Raw genomic sequence first — 20,708 nt, 5'->3', positions numbered from 1 at the left:
AGACTCATTGTTTAGGAGTTGTGTTTTGAATTTGGAAACCTTCACCACCACAATAGATCTATGCATTCTACCTTTGGGATAGTATGAAATTATGTTGGGCATGGATTGGTTAGTCACCCATCAAAAAAATATTGATTGCCATCGTAAGTGGTACAATGTGTTGATGACATAGGTGGGCAGGTGGACCTATTGGGAGTCCAGAGGCCAGTCTCGCTTTGTATGATCTTAGCTAATCAGTTGAAGCAAAGTGTGTTGAAGGCTTGCTAGTTGTTTCTTATGTCTCTCAATGATCTTGACGAAGCCAAGGGTTATATGATGACACTTGATGATCACCCACTCCTTCGTGAGTATGCTGATGTATTTCCTAATGAGATTCTAGGTATGCCACCACAATGTGACATTGATTTCTGGATTGATCTTGTACCAAGAGTGGAGCCAATTTCATGAGCTCTTTATCGCACAACTACTCAGGAGTTGAGTGAGCTTAGATTGTAGTTGGAGGAATTGTTGGCCAAGGGCCATATTCATCCTAGTGTATCCTCATGGGGTGCACCAGTCATCTTTGTGAAGAAGAAGGATGGCTCTTTGCATTTGTGCATTGACTACTGATAGTTGAATAAGGTGATAATAAAGAATCGTTATCCTTTGCCGAGGATTGATGACTTGTTTGATCAGATGATGGGAGCTTGAGTGTTCTTGAAGATTGATCTTAAGTTAGGATACCATTAGCTTCGTATCTAAGAGGCTGATATTCATCAAATATATTTTTGTACATGGTATGGGCATTATGAGTTCATGGTTGTACCCTTGGGTTGACCAATGTGTCATCAGTTTTTATGAGTTTGATGAATGGTGTATTTCACACTTACCTCGATCAGTGTTTCATTGTATTCCTAGATGGCATATTGATCTATTCAAAGACTGTGGAGGAGCATGAAGTCCATTTATGTTAGGTATTGTAGTGCTTGAGAGAAAATCAGTTGTATGGAAACTTGAGTAAATGTGGGTTCATCCAGTCTGAGGTGAAGTATTTGGGACATATCATCACTGGTGATGGAATTGTAGTGGATTTGGAAAAGATTCATGCTATCATGGATTGGCCAGCACCCACTAATGTCTTAGAGGTTCATAGTTTCATGGGATTGGTAGGTTACTACCATCGCTTCATGATGGATTTCTCATGAGTAGCCCACCCCATTACTTCTCTTCAAAGGAAAGGGAAGAAGTTTGTTTGGTCAGACCATTTTGAGGCAGCATTTAATGCTCTTAAGGAGTGTTTGCCATGTGCATTAGTTCTTGCAGTGCCTAATCATGTAGGTGATTTCATGGTTTGCTCAATGCTTCGTTGGAAAGCGTGGGTGTAGTGTTGATGCAGGATGGTCAAGTGATTTCTTATGAGTCTAGAAAACTCAAAGACCATAAGATTAACTACCTGACTCATGATTTGGCACTCGTGGCCATAGTGCATGCCCTTGTCTATTGGAGGCATTTTCTTTTGGGACACAGGTTTGAGTTACATAGTGATCATAGGAGCTTGCAGTATATATTTTCTTAGCCAAACTTGAATGCACCAAAACATCGTTGGATGGAGTTCTTGTGCAAGTATGACTTTGATGTTCATTACATTAAAGGGAAGGAGAATTTCATCGTGGATGCTTTTAGCAAAAGGCAACATGAGGTATCAGTTTTGTCATTAGGAGTGGATTTGCAAGGCTGTATCTTGGAGGCTTTGCCTAGTGACGCTTGTATGAGGAGGTGAGGGTAGAGATCAAGTCTGGACATACCCTTAAGGGGAGTTTTTAGGTTATATGCTTGAGTTTGATGAACTATTGCATCACATGGGGCATATCTATGTACCTGTCTCAGGTGATCTTCATACCTTGGTTTTGTCTGAAGTGCATCGTGCACCATTTTCCGCACATCCTGGTGTTAAAAAGATGCATGCTAATCTCAAATAGCTGTACTTTTGGGTAGGGATGAGGCGCGATGTTGCTGATTTTTTTGCTAGATTTCTTGAGTTCCAGAGAGTGAAGGTAGAGCATCAACATCTGGCAGGTCTTTTGCAACCACATGCCATTCTAGAGTTGAAGTGGGATATGATATCCATTGATTTTATCAGAGGGTTGCCTATGTCATCATGGAGACATGATTGTATCATGGTGATAGTGGACAAGTTGTCCAAGGTAGCACATTTTTCACCCATGAGAGCATCCTACACAACTTCTTCTATAACACATGTTTTCTTGTCAGATATTATTCATTTGCATGGGATTCCTCATCGGATCATTTGAGATAGAGATCTAGTGTTTACTTCTACACTGTGGATGTCTCTCCAGTATGCTTTGGGTGTATAGCTCAATTTTAGTTTAACCTATCACCCAGAGACCGATGGTCAGACTAAGAGAGTGAACCAAGTTTTGGAGGATATGATTCGCATGTATGTTATGGATAGGTAGGTGAAGTGGGAGGACTATTTTTACCTTGTTGAGTTTGCTTACAATAATGGGTATCATAGTTCTCTTGGCATGTCATCTTTTTAGGACTTGTATGATAGATCATGCTATACCCCTTTGAGTTGGGATCATTTAGAGGACCAAGTTCTTTTGGGTCTAGAGATGCTTTAGGATATGGAGCAGTAGGTTGTTTTTATTAGGGAGCATTTGGTTACTACTTAGGATAGGCAAAAAAAGTATGCAAATGCCCATAGGTTGGATCGTCTCTTTTCTATTGGTGACAAGGTGTTTTTGAGAGTGCATTCGAGGAAGAGCCCCATCCATTATGGAAAAAGCTCTAAGTTGGCACCACATTTTTGTGTGTGATGGCCTCCAAGGGAGTAACTTGAGAATGTTTCCACATGTGACCCGAGCTTGGGGTTTTCGATTCCAAACAACTCTACATAATGTTAGTCCCTACATAGTAGCCATTGAGATGTCTAACCAGGACCTATAGTTTATGCATTGTCTATATCTTGGTTTTAGTCATCATACTGCTTGGCGTGTGTGTTAGCCATGGATGTTGTTTTGTGTTTGGTTGTGATTGGATCATTATCTCCATTAGTATGGTGGGTGTGGACCTACAAGTGCCACATGGTTAGGAGGCATAGCTACCTTCACCACTGCTAGGGACCAGTGTACAAAGATGGTCTTGTATCCTAATGTGACTATTGTTGGATGTGTTCACTTGGTACTTCGATTTACGAAGTATGCTTCTTGTGATTTATGCTTTCATTGGGATGTTGTTTGTCATGTTTAGATGATATTAGTTTTGACGCATTCCTTATTATGATGATTAGCATGTGATAGGTAATGTTATCTACTTCTCGGTTTATCTTCTATTATACTACTAGCATGTTAGATTTCCTTATGTTTTTGGTTATTAGCATGTTTAGTAGTGACATCCCTATCACAACAGTACTGACGGTTTGATCAATGGCATGGGATGTTATGCATGGGGGATGGCTAAGGCCCATGATGCTCTTATGATGCCATTAATGGTGAGGAGGAACTGCGTACTTAGTTTGCTTGTTTTGTAAATTGCAATGTTATTTCAGTTATTACGATGTTGCTTTAGTTCACTACAATGTTCCTTCTGTACCTCTTCTCTTATTTGTTAGATGGTTAGATGTTGTTCTTTCCATATTTCCTTATTCTATTCGAGTGTTCTTGTCTCAAAATGTGGATCCAGTACTCCCTAGTGTGGAGGTTTTGAACTTTGTTTTTCCCCGTTGGTGTTTTTCTTAAGTGTTCATGTGTCTCTATGGGTGACCTTTTATCAGCATGGTGCAACACAAAATTGTATCACACACCCATTGAAACTATATCATGCGTCCCCTAATTCTATCGCACACCTCTTGGAGAAATGTCATGCAATACTGGAAAGTATTGCACCTCCTTATAAGAAATGTCATACGACACCCTTAAAGACTCGCACCCCTTTGCGAGAAGTACCGCCCAGTCCCTGAAAATGTCACCCTCCTTCTTTAGAAATGTCACACGATACATTTCTATGCTATATTAAAGTATCACCTGGTTTTTGTAAAAACTTGTGCAGGCAGGTAGCGAGCACTATTCGATCTGGTCTGAACTTTTTGAGAGTTGATTTGGATACCCTCTTCCATGTTCTTCAACCCTATGGTGTCACATTTTTTATTCCAATTGTGTGTGTTTCTGTAGTTAGTCTCTTGGGGTTTAAAATATATCATTTAAGTATAAGTTGATACTTAAGATATATTTTAATATATGCGATGGTTCATTTGAGATGGGTTTCAGACCTTTACGGGCTAAGATAAAGATTCTAGGAAATTTCAGGGCTTCAAAAATCTAGACTTAGCCAAATTTTAGGGCTTGGGTAAAAGCACAAACCTGTGTCACCTTTTATAAAGAAACGTGATATCAGAATGTGACAGTTCAACATTAATGACAAAAAAAATGGTATTTGTGTTTAAAATATGGAGATGATGTAAACTGATGAAATGTGTAGAATTGGATGAATTTTATGCCTATAATTTTTATAATTTTTTTGATTAAGAATTTATTCATTTTATTTTATTTTGAAGTCCCTTTTTTTAACTATAAAAAATATAGGGTGTAGTTCCCGTCAAACAAGTATATGTAAATCATCTTTTTTTGTATTGATTTGAAAATATCCTATAGATGACATGTATAGCTAGTGCACAAAAAAAGAAATAATTATTTTTGATGTATATTTTCTTTGTTATAAGTACTCAAGTTCGCCCTTATCAAAATCCAATAGTTTTTTCCTCCCATCAAAACTTCCCTATCAAATCTATACCTTCTTGAAAAAAAATTACATATTCGTAAAGCGGATTCTCTCCTCTAGAGATAAATATAATTTTTTAATTTTTTTGATATGATTTACTATTTTTTTTCCTTTTTTAAGGGAGCATCTTCTAAAATGTTGAAATGTCGACTTATAATATTTTGAGATTATAACATATTATAACTAATCAAAACACTCAAAAATTTATATAATGATGATATTGAATCTAAGATCTATAAAAGGGTATTTTTAGTTTTTGAAAAAAGTTGAGTTTTGATAGAGAAATGAGATTTGACCAAAACAAGTTTTTGTATCATAAATGGTGACACAGATTTGTGCCTTTACCTGCTTCACGATTTCAGACTTAGCCAATTTTTAGGAGTTAGCATTTGTTTGCTAGCTTGGTTGATCTTGTATGTCTTCTTATTTATGTTTTGGTTAGTAGTGGCATTTGGAGATCTGTTGGTGTTGGTTGATTGTCAGTCTTCCATTGCGATATTTAGGATCTGGGTAGGTTGTTATCATGTGCACTTACTCTTTGTTTAAAAATTTTTATCTTGCTTGTTTTTCATCCTTGTTTCCAAGGATCTTCGGGTGGGGCATTACATCAAATCTATGATTTAACATGAATATTGACACTCAAAATCAATATGCTATCACTCGACCTCCATATAGCTCTTCCACTTTTCATCCACTAGATAAGTTGGCAAACACTAAAGTTTGTTGGTGCTCAACAACAACTAAAATTTACTTAGCTTACACTAAGTTCACTTGGCATACACTGAAACTTCACTTTGCTCGGCTCCAAATAATTTTTTACTCAACTTGCACTAACTTTGCTCGGCACCTACTATGCACTTGGTCAAGCTTAGCAGACTCAATTCTTCTTACTTGTTCTTCTGGACTTAATCAATGTATTTATCCCTTGCAGCTTTATGTAGATAATCAATACATTATGTCATCACTATCTTAACTAATTAAAAAATGAAAAAATAATTAAACATCAAAATAATCATGAGCTCTATCAAGTATTGTGGACTTTTGTAACAATCATATCACATTTTCATCACATCATATCATAGCATTTGAATCTCAATTTTTGTGTTGCCTATTATGTCACATCAATTAGGTACCATTTGAATCTCAAATTTCTTAGACCAAGGCATTATTGATCATTAGATAAATTGTGATTCATTTCATTATGTCATTAGGTTGCATTTTATCTCACTACATCTCAGTTTCACATTACATGTATACACTTATACTCTCATTAATTTTATTTCCATCCATTCTTCTTTTATCAATTATCATACTATTTTCTTTAGGTTCATTTCAGTTGCATCTTATTATTCATCCCATCATTTTCTACATTACCATCTATCTATCATAATTGACATATTATTTCAAACATTACATTTACATTTAACGTGTTTCAAATTTCAAATCATATTTTATAAATTATTCTCTCATTATCATTTCATTAACAACATATATTATTATCCACACGGTTCATAAAATCATGACATTAAATATTCATCCATACACCATATCATACATATTTTTCATTTCACTATTTGTCCATCAATCTTATATTTTCATTCACATCATTTTGTATATTGCATAAATCCATCTAGGTTCTATTTCTCATTTATTTACATATATCACATAATCCATAAATCCTAACATTATATTTTAATTTACATACCTACACCATTTCATTATATCATGAATATTTTTACTATATCCATCTCTTAATCATTTCTTTTTATTACCATTTCATATATCATTTATATCCATCTATCCTACACATTCTCTTCTAGTCATACATCAATACATCATATCCATCTATTTTCACATTAGATATGCATCATAGAAAATTTAAACACATCATCAGATCACATCAATGAACATATCTATAAGAACATCATCATCCTATGACTAATCTGGCATACTTTGCCACTCCATGTGGCATCCCCTATCATCACCCAAACTGTCAAAGAACCCTCATATAGAAAAATCTCTCTAGAACCATAGAACTCCATCCCATCATAACTCTGATCAAACTAAAGCAGTTCCCTGACCATTGAAATCCAGCATATTTGGTACTCAAGAGTGATGATCATCACACCCATGGGAAAATGAAATGTGTTGTGGTTTGAGTTCTAACACTTGGCTACAATTGTTAGTAGCCCCCAATTCATTCATAATCATGAAAAATCTAGTAGGTATCCCATCCCATAATCATTAATCAACTATCACTCCCCAGTAGATAATCACTCTATGAACTCAAATGTCCATGGGTAGAGTCCACAAACATATAACTTATGTCCCTGCACCTTCTTGCACACCCTAACAACACTATCAGTCAATATTTCTAATATACTAATGGTTTGATCAAGAACCAATCATTATTTTCCTACCTCTATATATTGAACATGGAATATCCTATCATATCCAATCTATCAGATTTATCAACACGCATCACTTTTGGGTATTATGTTCTACCACATCGTATTTTTCAAAAATAAAAATGAAATTATCTTTACCCTATCAACACCTTTGGCACCTATTTCAATTTCAATTCCAATTGGGTACCAACCTATCCTATATCCACCATGAAATCATTCAAATGTGGATATCCTCCAAAAACCAACCAATCATCTATAGTGGGGCATCTAACCTGGGTATTTTTAAAAATTCATACTATCAACACGAAGTCTTGTAAATATGCAAAATATCATCATCAATCAATGAATCACATAAGGACATCATCATCTAGTCATCAATAAAAAGGTACAATGAAAATATTAGTTATCAAATCACCAGCGATCAGGGACTCAGTGAATAAAATGAGTTAAAAAATGGAACACATAAATAATATTTGAGCTAATATGCTTTGCATATTAGCTCAAAGTGGGGCATTCATAGACACCCTAAATTTAGCATTAAAATCAATTCAAAAAGTAATCAATAAATCCAATAAAAAATCAAATAAAAATAAAAAATCAATAAAAAATAAAAAATAAATCCACAACAAATAAAAAATCAAATAAATCATCAAAAATAAAAAAAATAAAATGAAAAAGAAAGAGTAAAAAATTGAAAAGAAATACAAGTTTGAATAATTCAAATAAAGCCATTATCCTCTCAAAAGTAAAAATCCATCTTTTTTGGATGTAAAAGGAAATGAAAAAGCCTATTTATCCTCACAATTCAAGTCTGTTGGACTTTTTGTTTAATGAAATATTTCCAATTTCACCATTACCCTTAGTAAAAAAGTAAATCCCAAATATTTATCCCAACTACTTCCAAATTCCTATAAATAGGAGGCAAAATTGAGAGAAAAGTGACCGAAATTCTCGAAGCATAGACATTATTGTTATTTTTGCATTAAGCTAGAGAATGTATCATAGCATTTATTTAACATTATCATAGTTTTTTCATCTCACCTCTAGCTAATCCATCCATCTTGTATCTAGATTCACATAGTTATTTATATATTTACATCCATTGAGAATTATCATGTTATTTCCCACTTAGAACCATCACTAAGACACTTCTTTGAGGACCATTTTAGTAGTTTTAGTTAGGGAGACAAAAGGCAATCTTTGAAGGTTGTTATCTACTCAATCTTAACATTCAGACGTTCAAATCTGGTAAAGTTTGTACACCTTCAACACTAATGTTCCTTGAATATGTGAATCATCATGTACAGTAACAACATCATCTATAATAACATTTTTTCAGCCCCAACCTCAACATGTTGAACACTCGGATCATACTGCACTCATTCACCATGATGTTCTCCATGCTCTAAAATATACACAAAAAGGTTACACCAATTGTAATTTAAGATGTTAAATTATATTAATAACTACATAATTATTTTTCAATAGATATGAATACCTCCATCAATTTGATACACATTAGGGCCTTCATAATGTGTAGGTTTGGTTGTGGATTAGAAGGTTGAAGTGAAATATCATGCACATTGTTATCATTTTTTTCTTTATAAAAAAAATAGTCAATTTATGTTTGAAATTAACATCGGATAGATTATTTTTCAAGTATTCAATTTGAAATATTTTTCATTTTACCTATTTACCTATGTATGAATCAATGCATTAGAATGTTTGATTTGGCCACATTAATCTTGGTGCAGGCTTGCACCATAACTTTATAGCCTTACTTGAAGGCAAGTTTTAATCTCTTTTACCATGGGAGCTATATTAAATTTTGAGGACTACATTTTTCCTTAATATCATTAATTTTGCTTGTATTTTTTGATTAAACAAAATGGTTTGTAATTTAATATAAAAATTTCTATTTAAAATTTCTTTTATTGCTACTCACAAGTCATGGGTGAAGTTTCATATAACCACCAAAGACAAGTTTGTGTTGGACATGCTTTGCTGGTCTAGCCTTTGTAGCCTTTGATGTGTCCTACAATCTATGAAAAGTTTGAAATATGCTAGAAAATATAAATATAAAGATCAGTAATTAGTGCATAGTTACATTCTACTTAATACTATCGCATGCCTTCTTCTGTCACTTGGTGGTCCAATTCCTCTATCCTTTTGTGCTATCTCTTTTGCATCTACGACAATCTCTGGAATCAGAGGATGACACTCTTTACTTTGGGTTGGTCTTCAAACCCCTTATGTATTGGTCCCTCACATACTTTAGATGTTTGCAAGCTTTTTGAAGAACTTTGGAAGTGTCAAAAATGCTATTTCTAAAGAGCTCCTTTAAATATTTTATGAGATGATTTTTAATTTTCCATCTTGATCATTCCACCTTTTAAGAAAAATAAAATTGTTATATAAAAAAATTAACTGAAGCTAAGTACCTTGAATATAGTACATTAAATGGATGAAAGGTAAAATATTCTAGAAATGATATGAAGCCACACACTTTTCACGTAGGGTGATCCTGAATAGATTCAATATAATTTCATAAAGAATTTCATCAAAAATATTGTTTCTTGCAAAAACATCATGAGATCATTAGTCCAAAACAAGTTATGACTAAGTAAACTACAATTAGACTATAAATAATAGTAATTTTAAAATTACATGAAAGCTTAGATATTTTAACAAAATCATATCTTTCTCAGTCAACAACAATGACACCTACAATGATCACATACTAACAACACATGCTAGTACACGAAATGATGGAAAATTATCACTAGTATTGGTCTCTATTATATCATGAGGAGGTGTATCACTTACTACAAAAAATTAAACTATGACTATAAAATCCACCCAATAAATTACAAATCAAATCATAATTAGCACATAAAAAAAATATTGAAACAAGAATTTACTAGATCTAGTCCGTACAAACATGAAAGTTTGTATGCTCCTTGTTGCCAACACTGTACACAACAATATTGGAGTGGTGCTCCTTGAGTCATGATATAAATAATACATTTTTACAAAATAAATATGTAATGGATATAGATCAAATGAGGTTCTCAAAGCCTCCCAAACATAAGTTGAGTCAATAATTCCTTTAAAGGATAAATGAATGGTTAAAGGTCAAGTGAAAGGTTTTTTTTAATCCTAAAATAAATCTCTTCATCTATCTATTGCATAATTCCTTTTCATCAAACAAGAATAAATTTTATTGCATAAAATCATCTAAGTCCAATCTAGTTTGTGAATGTTCCAAATTAAAATTCCTTGTAACTTGTTAACTTTATCAAAGTCCCTTAAGGGTTATTTAGCTAAAGGAACTATGCTAGTACCCTCATCATGTTGAACAGGTTGTTGAGGTCTCAAAATTTGTGTAAGAAGAATACATACACATTTTAGTTCATGATCCATGAAATAGTATGAAATATAAACCTTTATTGAACTTTTGTTATACCTAAAGATTCATTATTGCTTACTTATAGACAATGTGCTCTCCATATAAATTCATCTTTCCTTGCCTATATCTACTCATTTTGATTTGGTTTGATAAAAAAAAAAGAATTTGTGCATTAACTTTTTATGGCGTCAATGGTATATATGATGTCGTCATTGCATAATACTATCACTTCCATATGAGTAAGTAATTTCTCTATTGTTGTCTATGCTTTTCCCTTTCCCTAAACATCAATTCATGGTAGGAATATCAGTAAAACTATCAAAATAACTCCAAAACCCTAAAGAAAAGAACATAATGATATAAAAATTTTCTTCTATCTAATTTGCACAATTATACTAAGGTTTAGTTTTGTCGAAGAAGGGGTGGGAGAAACACCCTTGCCTCTATCATGTGATGGATCCATGCCATCCTGTGACAAAGATAAAATATAAAATCAATAATGAAATGAAAGCAATAGACTTAGAAAAAAATTATTAATAAAATGGTATATTGTAGATTGGATTCATTTCTCAAAGGTTGGTTTAAATGTTATATATATAGTACTTACTAGTTGCATGATGGTAACTTTTTTTGTATTTATGCAATTTAAATTGTAATCTATTATCATCTCTTTCCTGCATTTCTCATACATATAGAACCTTAATTTTCCTCACATGCATTGAATATACAATTGGGTCACTTATTAGTTGACCCAGGTTGACTACTATTTATTAAACCAAAAATATTTCTTTTTTCTTTTGTGCTTCTATAAATGTACTTAGCAATTCTTTTACTTTGATCATTTATTTTCCATTATATCTAATTTGATGACAATGCATACCCATGCATAATTTTTTATATTGAATAATCTACATCCAATTATTGTAATTGCAACAAGGTCCCACATACTCCAATTCAACAACTTTTTTTTATAACTAGCCTTTATGCCATGCATGAAAAATAGGCCCAAACCATATAATGACAATGGAGCTATGCAATATATCCTCTTGTTAATACAAAAATCAATGTTAATTGGAGGTAGTTCCTTGGTTACCCATTCTTTATTAGGATGTGTGTGTTAGCAATGTTTAGAATAACTGGGGGGGTGAATTAGTTACTCAAGGTCAATATGTACCACTTGAACAATTAAACAATAAACACTTCACTATTCTACTTATCCTATAGTTATCCAATCTCTACTATACAACTATCATAAACATAACTTGCATTTCATGATGAAAACATCATCAAATGTAAACACACATAAAACATTCATCATATTTTTGACACTAGGATTTTACGTGGAAGCCCAATTTGGAAAAACCACCAACAAAATGTCACTTTATTTCACTCTTTCGAAGTGAGCCTTGATAGGAACCAATCCTATTAAAGGTTACAAAATGTATTGTTAAATGTGACCTAGTTAGAGGATTTAATCACCCTATTAGGAGTGGCCTTGTTAGAGGACTTTGATTATTCCATTGGAATGTCACCTAGTTAAAGGATTTACATAAACTATTAAGTCTTCAAATGACTGTTAGGTCAACTTTTGTTAGAAGGATTTCAATACACATTGTTTACAATGATAAGAAATAAAACAATAAGTTTTGATCTGTTATTATAACTCACTTTTGTAGGTTCATATCTCTGTTCGGTCCTTATGCTAGCTTACTAATAATCCTTCCATTGACATTTTTTATCTTGATTTGCTTGGACACTCTTCAAGCAATAAATCCACTCTTCTCATCAACACAATATAAAAAAAAACACAACATATGCAATATTTCTTGTTTGGCTTTGCATTCATTCTCACTCTTGTGTGATTTTGATCCACCTTTGTATGTATGTGCCTTGCACTTGCACTTCTTTGATCTCCTAATTTCCTAATTGTTCTCCTCAATAATTTTTAAAGCTTTATACCTCTTTAAATAGGAAATTCTTGCTTTACCATTTTCCATTTCTAATGTAGATCTTAGGGTTTACAATCAGGTTCAACTTGATTCAATGTATCTTTCCATCTTCTTGATTATCCTCTAGAAACTGTTCTAGAATCTGTCTATTAGGTCTTTGCCTAATCTTCTCTTTGAATTTAATGATCAAACTCATTAATCTTATCTTCAACATATTTTACATCTACCAAGAAATCAAGTGAGTCAGCTTTATCTTGCAATTCCCTTGAATTTATTCTATTAGTGTTTCTTGAAAATCTCTAAATTTTGACACTCAGTCATTGTAGAGCCTGCCCCTAGTCTACATTTTCTAGTTACATTCCTGATATCATTGCCAAACTCTTTTAGGCCAATTTATGTTTGATGATTAGTATTATTATTTTAGAGATTATTAGATGTTGTTTTACACTCAGTTTATTATATGATGAGATTACTTGGTACTCTATATTTCATGCATGTATGATGATTATTCAATGGTTTCAGTTATCGATGATGATTAGTTAGATGGTTTATTATTTCATGTGCTTCCTATGGATACTTACCCCATACTACATGTGTATGGTGTGCGTGTTTGTTTTATTTATGTATGGTGTTTCTGATGTGGTTAAGGGAGGGAGTCGTAGTCACCTGCTAGACGGGATCTACACGATGCACCACTTCCTGCCATTGTCTATTTAGCTTAGAATATTGTGTTTGTACATGCGTGAATTTTATGCAGGTTGCAGGTACCGGGTATCGACTTCCCTAAATTGTCAGGATGAGCGTACCCTATCGCATTGTCTCAATGGTAAGAGAGGGGAGATAAACTCTTAAGTCCAATTCCTAAACCCTTTAGCCAATTGTCCTAATTGATAATTAGGACAAGTATCTGAGTTAAGTACCCTCCAAATACATCAAATGATGTAATTTTGGGATTATAACCTTTTTGTTTTGATTTAGTATGTGTTTTTCTTTGTAGGGTTTTCGTATGTTTTTGATAAGGTAAACAGGTTTTAAGGGGTCCTGAAACCCATAAGTTTAACAACAAGAAAGGTTGAAAATAAGCGAAAAATTGCCCAGCCAAATCATAATCCTTACGGCTGAAAATAAGCCCAAAGGCCCAGCCCGAAACAGCTGCCCACTAAAAAGGCCAGAGAACCAACCAAAAAAACAGAGACCAGACAAAAAGCCAAAGCCAGGAGAAACAAAAACCAAAGGACAGAGACCAAACCTAGCAGACTACTTCTCCATCTCGAGCATGGTCTGGGCAGCTTCGGCGCACTCTTGTTGCTCTTCTACCTTATGATCCTGGGCGTTCGTCAAATCCTACTCCATAGTGTTGTCCTTGGCTTTATCCACATCCAGCCTATCTTTGTCTCTGTTCTGTTTATCATCTTCCTCCATCTGGTTCCTGTCTTTGAGATTATCCAAGAGAGAGAGGATGTTGTCGTTGATTGAAGCGAGGAGGGAGATAATTTGACTAGCCAGGTTGTGATTGTAGTTCTCAATATTTTTTACTCTCCTCTCCATCAGAGTCTCCCAACTGTTCCGGTCACCTTGGCTTTCAGCACCTGTCTTGCTCTTGATTTTTTCCATTTGGGAAACCTTATCTTTGACATCCTCAAGCTCATGGAAAAGCCATTTAATTGATCTGAAGTTGTCGATCATGCTATTGTGGGCATTGTTCAACAGATTCATACCTGTTTCTCTTGCATTATCAGAAATAACCACCATAGCCGGGTCAATTAGCTCATTGAGTCTAGGCTTCTCGAGGTCGTCCACCAGGAGTTGGGGGTTCATCGCCTCTCTGTAAATTCCCATAGTGGCCGTTCTCACATTGAAGTTCTTCCAAGCCTTCCTTCTGTTATTAACTTGCACTTCCCCCTCAATCTGTCCAGAGTTGTCATTTTCCTCCAAAGGAGGCTGAGGATGTATAGGGGAGAGGGGAATGGGTAGAGAATCCTTTCCCTGGCTACTGGAGCGCTCCATGCTCTCTTCTTCCCTCTTCTATCTTTTTCTCAGTTTCTCCTCATCTAGCTCCTCCTTCGAAGCCTTGTCAGAATCATCCGTATCCATTTCCTCCTCCTCCTCAGCAGAGCCAATTTTAGCTGGGGTATGACCTCTAGGGCTCTTTCTGCTGGGTAATTTGATAGAGGGGTAATCCTTCTTATGGCTTTTAGTCTTCTTACCTAAATGCTCAAAAACCTCATCAGAGCTGATGCTCTCGACATCGTCGGAATCTGAGGAAAAACTGGAGCTGCTCTTGTCAACATCCGCCCCCTGGATAGGGTTTTTGCTAATGGTTTGAGCATGGAAATGCTCATGAATCAGAAGCAGAAGACCCTCATGCAGTGCCGGGTTGACGGTAGCTTTCTTTTTAAAACTAGAAATGGCCTCGTTCATCGAGTTAAAAAGATAATACGGGAAGGAGATCTTACTACCATGCCTAAAATGATTCAGAATCACAAAATGGTGAGTCCTAACCCTATCAAACCTGGGGTCTAGGGTTATATATTCAATGACAGCATAGAGAACATACCTCCAGAGCTTCTTTATAGTATCCGTTACAAAAAATGTCTCTTTCTTGCCCAGCTTGTTCAGCTCTTCAGTGTTTTTCACAAAATCCTTGATAGCATTAGAAGACATCTTCTTGTCTCTGAAAAATTTATGCCCCTCCATCGGAATCCCCGTGACTTCAGAAACCACATCCTCAGTAATTTGAAAGTAGACCCCGTTCACCTTAACCTTACCATTATTCCACGAATTCACCATGCTGTTAGTGATCTCAGGATCCGAGCCATGAAGTTTCTTGAAGAAATTAGTAACCCCACCCTTTTCTAGCTCTCTCCAAACTTTGGCCTTGTTCTTCCACTTCTGAGCTTCCCCCACCGGCTCCTTTCTGCTCCTCTCACCCTTCATGTTAACCTGATCAACTTCCACAATTCTCATGAACTCTGATCTATGCAAGTTATTTGCATTCGAAAAAATGGTGATGTTTCTTTTATGATACCCATGAATAAACCCCTTTCTGAAAATAATGGTATCGTCCTTTCGAACGAGGTGAAATGTCAGAGGAAACCCCTTTTGGTAGTGCAAATCACGATACCAATAATGGCACTTACCATTTATTAAGCAATCTTTATTATCCATAATTGCATTGGATTTGAGCCGTCCTTCCCAAGATATTATCTTGGTCGATGAGCAACTTTGCCTCCGCCAAAAAATCTTTTTCGGCATGCCAGGACAGATTATTGGTGGCGTTAACCCCTTTATTAGCAAACCAATCAGCGAGTGGGTTTGCCTCTCTGTAAACATGAGTGACGTGGACCTTATCAAACTTTGTGAGAGTGGCACAAGTCTCAGCAATTATGTTCGCAATCGTCCATGAGGGAGGGGAAATACCATTAATGGTATTAATAATGTTTTTGGAGTCCCCCTCAAGCCAGAGTTTAGTAATCCCGGCTTCAAAAGCCAACTTGACCACCTTACTCGTAGCTCTAGCTTCAGCCAGATGAATAGTCTGGATTCCCAGCGGGGAAGCAAAGGTAGCTATTCCCTCCCCATAGCTATTTCTTATGATTCCACCGCAGCCTGAAGGGCCTGGGTTACCCTTGGAGGCCCCATCAAAGTTGGCTTTTGACCAACCATCTGGGGGGAGAAGCCAGCTAGCATCTTGCCTTTTGAGGTTCCTGTCTTTTTCTTTAGCTATCTTTCTGTCCCCTTCTTCTTCTTCTTCCTCCTTCAGCACTTGGAGATTTTCCTTTATATTCTTCAAGACCTTCCTGCCAAGGATTATAGCCGGCTCCTCTCTGTCTCTAAATATTCTATTGTTCCTTTCCTTCCAGATTCCCCAGCAAAAATGGGGTAAAATCCAGTCCGAGTGATCCTGCTGACCAACAATCTTACAAAGACCTTTCCACTGATGGAAAAAATTCATGAGATTATCCGGTTTGCACCATAGGGTTTCATTATCATGTGTGATGACATTCCACACCTCCCTGGCATAGTCACATAAGATGAAAATGTGATTTCCGGTCTCAGCCTGATTCTTACACAAGGGACATCTACTGGGCATAACATGTCCTCGCTTCATAAGATTGTCATGAGTAAGGATTTTGTTCTGAATAGCCAGCCAGTAAAAAATGTTGATCTTTGGAGTGAGACCCAAAATCCAAGCCTCCGCCCAAGGGGCCTTCTCTTTTAAGCTCCAAAGGGAATTATAGCCTGAGGCAACAGAGTATCTTCCATTGGGATTATCCCTCCAGACCAGCTCATCCCCCAAATTGATAGGAATCATGGAATTGAGCATAAGCATTATAGGAGTCAAGTCCTCAGAGATGAGGGATAGGTCACTCCATTACTGGCCATTCCAATAATCACAAACTTTGGACCCAATTTGATCAGTACAAGCTTGCATCCATCTCTCAAAAACAGGGTTATTGATAAGTGGATCTTGGGAAAGCCATCTATCCGACCAGAACTAGATGTCCTTCCCATTTCCCAATTTCTATGATATCCTGGCCTTAGCCAGGTCCCTGGCTTTCATGATCCCATTCCAAATGTTCGATCCTTTTGGGATATCTTCATTAAAAAGGGTGAAAAGAAGAGTGGGTCTTCTAAGGTACTTGTTTACCAGGGTGTCCCTCCATTCACCGGTGCTACTAAAGATCCGCCATATTTGTTTAGCTAGGAGAGCCTTATTGAGGTGAGTGATCTTTCTAATGCCCAGACCTCCGTACCTCATAGGGAGGAAAACCTTCTCCCAAGCAACAAGAGGATATCTTTTCTTCCCTTCATTACCATTCCAGAGGAAGTCTCTCTGGATTTTCTCCATTCTTTCAACTATTTTCCCCGAAATTCCAAAGAGGCTCAGGGCGTAGATTGGCAGATTTTGAAGAGAAGATTTGACTAAGAGGCATTTCCCCGCTTGACTAAGAGAGATCCCTTTCCAACCAGCCATCTTCCTGTTGAATCTGTCCAAAATATCATTCCAAAAAGACTCCGGGGGTGAGGATCCCAAGGGAAGACCAAGATAGGTAGAGGGGAAAGAGCCTAACACACAACCCAGAATCCTGGCAATTTTACTTTGTCTAAACTCAGAGGTGTTGATGAAAAAGAGCGAGCTTTTGTTCCAATTAATCAACTGACCCGTCCCACTGGAGTAAGTATCAAGAATCTTCTTCAGGGCTCTGGCCTCTTTGACCGAAGCTTCCCCCCCCAAGATAGTATCGTCAACAAATTGCTGATGAGTGAAGGGAACGCAATTAGAGGAGGGAAGGATCCCTTTGATACAAGCCTCACTCTTTCTACAGTCTATAAACCTTCCTAAGCATTCAGCTAAAATGATGAACAATATGGGCAAAAGGGGGTTGTTATATGGTTACTTGATGTGTTTTCTATTAATTAAGCCTAATTTAAAAGATTAATTAATGAATTAATTTAATAGAGGATTAATATGTTATCTTTAATATTTAATTAATTGAGAAATTAATTAAATAAAAGAATTAAATTTGGAGATTAAAGTTCAAAGATAAATTTAGAACAGGATAATATTTATTTAATTTAATAATAATATAATTGGAGTTCATTTTTAAATAAATGCTAAATATTATTGTTAATTAAATTAATTAAATATGTTATCAATTAAGTTTCTAAAATTAATTTAAAAAGTTGAAAGACATTAAATTATTAAAGGATTTTAGATCGCATGATCTAAGCATGAGTTTAAATTTGAGTAATAAATTAAAGGATTAAATTATAGAAATTAATAATGTTATTTTAATTTCATAAAGTGCACATAAGATTAAAGTAATAAATTAATTTAAAATAGAAGTCAAGTAGAATATTAAATAAAGTTATTTAATAAATCAACTTAATGTGCATAAAAGATGAATGCAAATTAAAAGAAAAGAGAAGAAAGGTTAATTTGGAGTTAACTCAGTTGTGCAAAGAGTCTTCTCGGGTGAACGCACAATTAGTGCCCCGATTTGAGGAGAAAATTGCTTATCACAACTTTGGGGGTTCATTTTAGGGGGACACGAATATTAGATGGGAATTTTTGGGAGACAACTTTTGGAAGCAAATTTCAGAAGGCTGATACCAAGAAAGTTTTCCAGAGGAAGGTTATTGAGGGAAGCAAATTCTCTTACAGTTCCTGGAGATTGCATAATAGCATCAGGATCAGGTAGGGTCTTGTTTTTTTTATTATCGATTTATTACGCAATTATCCTTTCCTGTCTTCTTCGTGTCTGGGGTTTGTAAATCTGGAATTCTCTGTGATGAATGTTAAAACATTACGATATTAGAATTTATCAGATGCTTGTCAATAAACTTCTGTATACATAAGATTTAAATGGGAAGGGTTGAATCTAAGACTGAAATTCTAAATTAGAAGTTTGGATGGTTGGCTTATATTTTCTATATCAATATAAGGAAGAAAACAAGTTTTCAATATATTTATATAAAATTATTTTATATATATATTTAATAGATTGAATATCAATAAATTTTATTATAATGATTATATTTTTTTTGAGATAAAAAAAATATATATACATATATGTAAATTTTAATTAACAAATCTTTTTTTATATATACAAGATCTTTTTTAAATAAAATAGTTTTTAAAAAAAAAAATATAAAAAACAAATAATAAACAAAGTATTGGGGAGGGGCGGCTTAACCACCCCTTGCCCCCTTATTAACATGCAGCAGGCGACTGCTATACGCAGTCGTACCTGCTGACGCAGGACGACTGCGACAGCAGTCCTGCCCTACGCTTTTGGCAGGCAGTGATTGTTAAATCGCTAATGCACATTTTAAAACAGTTCAAATGCCATGCGAAATTCGGATTTGGTTATGTGATATTTCTTAATATTATAAATTATAATTTAATTTAATAGTTTTTAATTAAATAAAATTTATGATATTATTTAATATTAATTTTTCATTATTAAATTTCAAACAATATTTTATAATTGTTATATTAATAATAAATGTAATATATATATATATTTAAAATAAAATATTGATTAATGTTATTATGATTTAATATTTAATTAAGAATAGAAGTTATTATTATCAAGTATTTAATTATTGATTTTAATAAAATTGGAATTATTTTATTTAAATCATTAATAGATATTATTTGATAAAATTGTATAATTAGACTATCGACTTAATGAAAGTTATTAATGTGGGTTTAAATAAAGATAATTTTAATAAAGTCATAATTGTTTTATTTAAAATCATTAAGAATCATTTTTTTTATATAACTTATAAATAAAAGATTATCCTTAGAATATTTATAGGGTAATTGTACAATCATGTAAAAATAGAAATGGGTTAATTGTAAGGGCTAATTGTGGAAACCTAGTTACGTGAAAATCGACGTTAAACTGAAACATAAACCTTACCTTAACTCAATAATATACTTTCAAATCCAATCTCTGAGACTTTGATGTTTTCTTTGTGTTCTCTGTGTTTTGGGGTGGTTCTAGTATTGACCAGTTTAGGTTGTTACCAGAGGCTCGGGGTTGTGAATGTGATGTCATGATGATTTGGTCTCGATCTTTCTTAACCCGACCATGGTAATGTGATGAAGTGCTCTATGACATGATTGTGTTTACTGTTTGTTATTGCTTTCTAGTTTCCTTGTGTGAAGCTGAGGTGTATGTATTTGAGATACCTGACTTAACCATTTTTGAGTCTTGATCAGTTATATTTGATAACCATTTTTGAGTCTCGATCAGTTATACTTGGATTTCTTTTTGGTCGCTTGAGAGGACTGAAGTGTTTATTATGTTCTTGATGATGTCATGTTTTGACTTGACCATTTTGGAGTCTTTGATCAGTATTGTAATTTACTATTGGGATACTTTCTGGTTGCTCATTGGAGAACCATTGGATTTTTTGATTTATCATTGATGCCTTCAGTTGCTGATAGAGAATTGTCGTGATCATATGATTATTATTGGATATTATCTATTGCTCATGAAGAATTGATGTAATTTTGTGGCTTATCTTTTATGATGTCTTTTCAGTTGCTTGTATAGGACTGAGGTGGTTTTATTATGATTCTTTGATTTATGATTTCATGAGCCTAGGGTAGGTTATCTATCTGTAGAGTCGGGAAGTGGCTTGCAA

The sequence above is a fragment of the Cupressus sempervirens genome, chromosome 1, assembly GCF_028749045.1.
Source record: "Cupressus sempervirens isolate cs-2001-9-10 chromosome 1, ASM2874904v1, whole genome shotgun sequence".
Lineage (NCBI taxonomy): Eukaryota > Viridiplantae > Streptophyta > Pinopsida > Cupressales > Cupressaceae > Cupressus > Cupressus sempervirens.
This window is presented reverse-complemented; position numbering follows the sequence as displayed.